The sequence below is a fragment of the Vombatus ursinus genome, unplaced genomic scaffold (genome assembly GCF_900497805.2).
Source record: "Vombatus ursinus unplaced genomic scaffold, bare-nosed wombat genome assembly UNPS02005286.1, whole genome shotgun sequence".
In the NCBI taxonomy this organism is placed as follows: Eukaryota; Metazoa; Chordata; class Mammalia; order Diprotodontia; family Vombatidae; genus Vombatus; species Vombatus ursinus.
In genome coordinates, this window is record NW_020945064.1 from 15,802,913 (window position 1) to 15,808,311 (window position 5,399).

The window sequence follows — 5,399 nt, forward strand, 5'->3', positions numbered from 1 at the left end:
GAGAGAGAGAGAGAGAGAGAGAGAGAGAGAGAGAGAGAGAGAGAGAGAGAGAGAGAGAGAGAGAGAGAGAGAGATTACGCAGCCCTGTGCTTAAGGAAGATCAATTTGACAGCAGAAGATAAGGACTGAAGAAGAGATATGGGCATATATGAGAGATATTACAAAGGTAGAAATGACAGGACTTGGCAACTGATATGGGGGCAAGTCTGAATGACTAGAAGGATGGTGGTGCCCAAGATTAATAAGGGTATTAGGAAGAACGGAGGGTTTGGGGACAAGATGATGAGTTCAGTTTTGGATATGTTGAATTTTAAGATGTCTGACACAAGACATCCAGTTTGAGATGTCTTTTGGGCACCTAGATGGTGTAATGGATACAGCACCGGGCATGGAGTCAGAAAGACTCCTGAGTTCAAATATGGCCCTTGAGACTTACTAGCTGTGTGACCCTACACAAGTCACTTAACCCTGTTTACTTCAGTTTCCTCAACTGTAAAATGAGGTGGAGAAGGAAATGGTGAATCATTCCAATATCTTTGCCAGGAAAACCCCAAATGGGGTCACAAAGAGTCAGACATGACTGAAACAACTGAACAACAAAGCTATGAGACCCTGAGCAAGTCACTGAACCTCAATTTCAGTTTCCTCATCTGTAAAATGGGGATAATAGCACCTACCTCACAAGGTTGTTGCGAGGATCAAATCATATATTTGTAAATCACTTAGCATAATGCCTAACATAGAATAAGTACTATATAAATGTTAGCTCCTATTAGCCATTCTTTTGTCCAACAGGCAGTTGGAGATGTGAGACTAGAGGTAAGGGGAGAGAGAATAAGACTAGACAAATAGATCTAAGATCATCTGCACAGAGGTGATAACTGAATCCATGGAAGCTGGTGAGATTATCAAGCAAAATAATACAGAAAGAAAAATAAAAGGACAAAAACTTTGGGGAACATCCATGGTTGGCAGGCATGACCTGCATGAAGATCCAGAAAAGAAGACTGAGAAAGAGTGGTAGGACAGGCAGGAAGTAAATCAGAGAGACAAATTTCACAAAAACCTAGAGATGATTCTTTCTCCTGTTTCACTTATTATAGTCATTGAATCAACAAACATTTATTACTTACTATGTATATGTCAGGTATTGCACTAAGTGCTAGAAAAAAGGCAAAAAACATGGTTGCTGTCCTCAAAGAGCTCACATTCCAATGAGGGAGACAACACACAAAATACTGCACGTGCAGAATCCACAGAGTAAAGAGAATGTAATCTCAGAGGGAAGATACTAACAGTGGGGATTAGAGTAATTAAGAACATTCTTCAACTCTCCATCTCCATACTTCAAAACATCTGGATCCATCTTCCCCCTCTGGCCAGAGAGACAGCTTGTTATTTTGCCAAAGCTAACTGTTCTGTTTCCTCGATATCACCTTCCTAGAGATCTTATTCTTTTAATTATTCCTCTCTGTCTTTATCTTCAATCTTTCCTTTTCCACAGGCTTCTTCCAAATAATATGCTTCACTATCCTTAAAAAACAAACAAAACCTCTTCCTTTGACCCTGCTAAACTCTTGAACTATAATTGCAACTGTATATTTTACCGCATTAACAAACTTCAGGAACAAATAGTATAATCCTGGCCTCTACTTTTCCTGCCCTCCTCCATTTAAAAAATATTTATATATGGCTTTTGACATTTCTTTTTTGCATCACAGACATTTCCCATAATTCCCACACACACACACTCTTTCCCTTTAACAAGTTAAACAAAATCAACTGACAAAGCAATTGTCAGTAGATGTAACGTTTGGTTCCCACAAACACCAACCTGTGTGAGAGGAAGGACAGTAACTTTCACCATCTATGTTCTCTATGGCAGGCCTGCACAACCTGAAGTGCCAGACAGCTTACTGTATGCCAAAGGATTTCCTCTACATACAAAGGATGTTTTCCTCGACTTTGTTGCCAGCAGCCAGAAATCCTTTAGCGTGCTGCAAGGGGCCCGAGGGCCATAAGTAGCTCAGCAGCACATGGTTCAGGCCTACTCTATGGACAAGATCAGTAATTACAATTAATTGGAACTCACATGCCTTCTTCTATTTACATTATGACAGTCACTGGATATATTGTTTTTTAAGTTTTGCTTTCTTCATTTCACTTCCCAAATTTCTCTGAATTATTCATTTACTGTTTCTTTTTTTGTTTGTTTTGTTTTGTTTTTGGTGGGGCAATCAGGGTTAAGTGATTTTAAGTGTAGTAGATAACGGCTACTGGGTATCGTGTCTGAGGTTGGATTTGAACTCAGGTCCTCCAGATTCCAGGGCCGGTGCTCTCACTTATTGCTTCTTACAGCACAATAATATTCTATTATTTACAGACCACAGGTTTTTTTCAGTCATTCCCCAATTAATGGGTACCCACTTGTTTCTAGTCTTTCCTGCCATTGACCACCTTGGGGCATATGTCCAGTACTGGTATCAAAGGGGAGGAGTATGACTCCACTTTTCCACCATCTCCTCTTGCATTCTGGCTTCTAAGCCCACCACCCTACTTGTTGAGCATGGAGAACCTGGGCATCAAGTTGCACAAGGTATTTCCCTGTCTCCAGAGTTGAGTTTTTGGGAGGTTCTCTATGACTGTCCAAATGGTAAACCCAATGGCCTTCTCTCAGTGCTCATTCTCAACTTCTCTACATGTCACTTTATTGTTCACCCCTTCTTTTTAAAGTCCTCCCTTCCCTTGACTTGCAACATTACATTCTTTTACGTATTTCTCAATTCATGTTATGACACCAACCATCCCCTGTTCATGCAATAATATTACACTGTGGGAGATTCATAAGTGCTCCCAACCTCCCATGGCAGACACTCTCTCTTTCTCTCTTTACACACACACACACATATATATAGTATGTGTATGTATATAATATGTATGTGTGTGTACATACACACACACACTCACTCACTCTCTCTCTCTCTAATTAGCCAAGACAAAAAGTCTGTATCAAGTAAAAACTGCCTGGCTGTAGGTTTCTTTACCACACCTATAACCTTCTACTTGACGAATGGAAACAGTATGACCAGCACAGCTTTAGTGGAGACCATAACTAATTTCACCTGTCCTGCTACCTTCAATTCAATGGGCTGTGTAGAAAGGTTTTGGCTCTGCACAGGAACATAACCCTAAACTCCAAGCCTGGAGTTACAGAAAAGTACCCAGAAGCACTGAATTTGGACATAGGCTGCCTATAGGATAGATAACTAAATGACCATAAAGCAGTATTTCCTTCACCCCAAAGTTAGGCTTAGTAATGGTTTTCAGTTGTTGTTCAGTTGTTTCAGTCATGTCTGACTCTTGGTGACCCCATTTGGGGTTTTCTTTGCAGCCATACTGGAATTGTTTGCCATTTCCTTCTCCATCCCATTTTACAGATGAGGAACAGAAGCACACAAGGTTAAAGTGACTTGTCCAGGGTCACACAGCTAGTAAGTGCCTGAGGCCACACTTGAACTCAGGTCTTCCTGACTCCAGGCCTGGTGTGCTATCCACCGCACCACCTAGCTGCCCCATTAGTAATGATACCATTGGAGAGGAAAAAAAAAAACCATTTTGCAAGGAAATGGGGGCAGCTAGGTGGCATAGTGGATAGAGCACTAGCCCTGGGATCAGGAGGACCTGAGTTCAAATCCAGCTTCAGACACATTAACACTTACTAGCTGTGTGACGCTGGGCAAGTCACTTAACCCCAACTGCCTCACCAAAAAAGCAAAAGAAATAAAGGAAACGGTCAGTGGTGTAATTGGTAACAAGAAAATGATAAGGTTTCAAAGGTCAATAAATCCCTCCTCAGTCTGGAATATCTCTCTCACCTTTGAAGAACACTTATTACCTAATTAACTGCTCTGATAGTCAGATGCCAACAAGCATGGCTGCAAAAAACAGCAGCTTCCTGCAGGGAGAGAATACTGCATAAGGAGGCAGAGAACAGGGGTTTATCCCAGACAGGTCTACTACTTAAAAACCTCGATGACCTTGGACAAGGCGTGTCCCCTCTCTGGGTTTCCATTTCTTCAGCTTAAAAACGAGGGAATCATTAAACTGGATGATCTCTAAGGTCTGTCAGAGCTCTAAATCCTCTAAAGGCAAGTCCACCAGCAGCAGCACCACTCCACACACACAAATAAGGCTGTGCAGGAGAAACAGGGAGCTGTAAGGAAGTGGGAGGGAGAGGCTGTAGAGAGGAAGTTTGGTCGACCCTGGGAAATAAGCGTGGGGCTGGCTTTTAGGGTTACCAGGAAAGGAATTATGGTAAAGGAGGTGGTGAGCGACTGAGTGAACCCACTTGAGCGCAGAAAGTGGCTGCTGGAGCTGGAAGGGACCCAGGGGCCTCTCTAGCACCACCTTGTCACTTTACGGATGAGGAAACTGAGGCAGAGAAGGGGGTCCGTAGAGTGAGGAAGCCTGCACTCTACCAGCACCAGCACCACTCCCTGCGTGTTCGAAGACAGGAAGAGGAGGGTGGTGGGACTGGCTCTCCCCCTCCGTGGGGAGGTGGGGGGAGGGGCAGGCCTGGAGACCAACACCGGCCCCGCCCCTCTATGGGCTGTGTAGACAGAGCCCGGCGCGACAGGTAGAGGAAGGGGGTTGGGAGGACTCCACCCGCCGGCCTCCGGCCCGTGTAGACGCAAGCTTCCGAGAAGTGACGGGAAAGGAAGGCCTCTGGCTCCGGGGCGCGGCGGGGGAGATCGTTCCCGGGAAAGCCGGGTCCGGGCTCGCCTCGGCCCGAGCCCCGAGAGGCTTAGCTTAGCCCGGCCCGGTCCGGCCCAACCCTGCGCCCTGACTAGCCCGGACTGAGGTCGGGGGCCCCGGGCGCAGAGCCCTCAGGCCGCCGGGGTGCGGGCTATCCCGAGGCAGTCGACCGGGCGGGGCCGCGCTCACCTCAAACCCCACACAGTCTCCTCAACTCCTCCGCGGCTTCCGCGGCGGCTCCCGCCGCCACCATCCTCTCGCGTCAGCGTCATTGCGTCGTAAAAGTGCGCGTCTGACGTCAAAACAAACTCGCGGCCCCCCCCGTGGGCGTGGCGAAGGGCGGGCTCTGAGGTCGGATCTTGCTCCCTAATGGGAGAACAGGCTGCCAATCAACGATGTGACGCGCCCTCTCGGGGATGGGCTTGTCAATCATTCCGACAGGCCCTGTAATAGGCTAGCAGGTGAGGCCGACGTTATAAAAGACTCGCGGGCGGAACAGAGGCCGTAGCTGGGACGTAGAGGGCTGGCCGATGTGTTCCTTGCGTGGGTGAGGGAGCTGGCAGTGTCTGAATCAGAGTCTTTGGTCAAGGAGTTACTGGGAGCTTACAACATGTAAGCAGGGAAGTGTTTGCAAGATATTGTGA

The 5,399-nt window shown here is 46.4% G+C and overlaps 1 protein-coding gene across 1 annotated transcript in view; it reads right to left on the reverse strand.

Moving 5' to 3' along the window:
• Positions 1-5,025, reverse strand: part of PSKH1 (protein serine kinase H1) — a 63,306-nt gene extending 58,281 nt beyond the window's left edge. Inside the window, exon 1 of the mRNA XM_027847643.1 lies at positions 4,945-5,025. The gene's annotated coding sequence lies outside the window, so the exon portion shown is untranslated. The remainder of the gene's footprint in view (positions 1-4,944) is intronic.
• Positions 5,026-5,399: the final 374 nt, after the last annotated feature.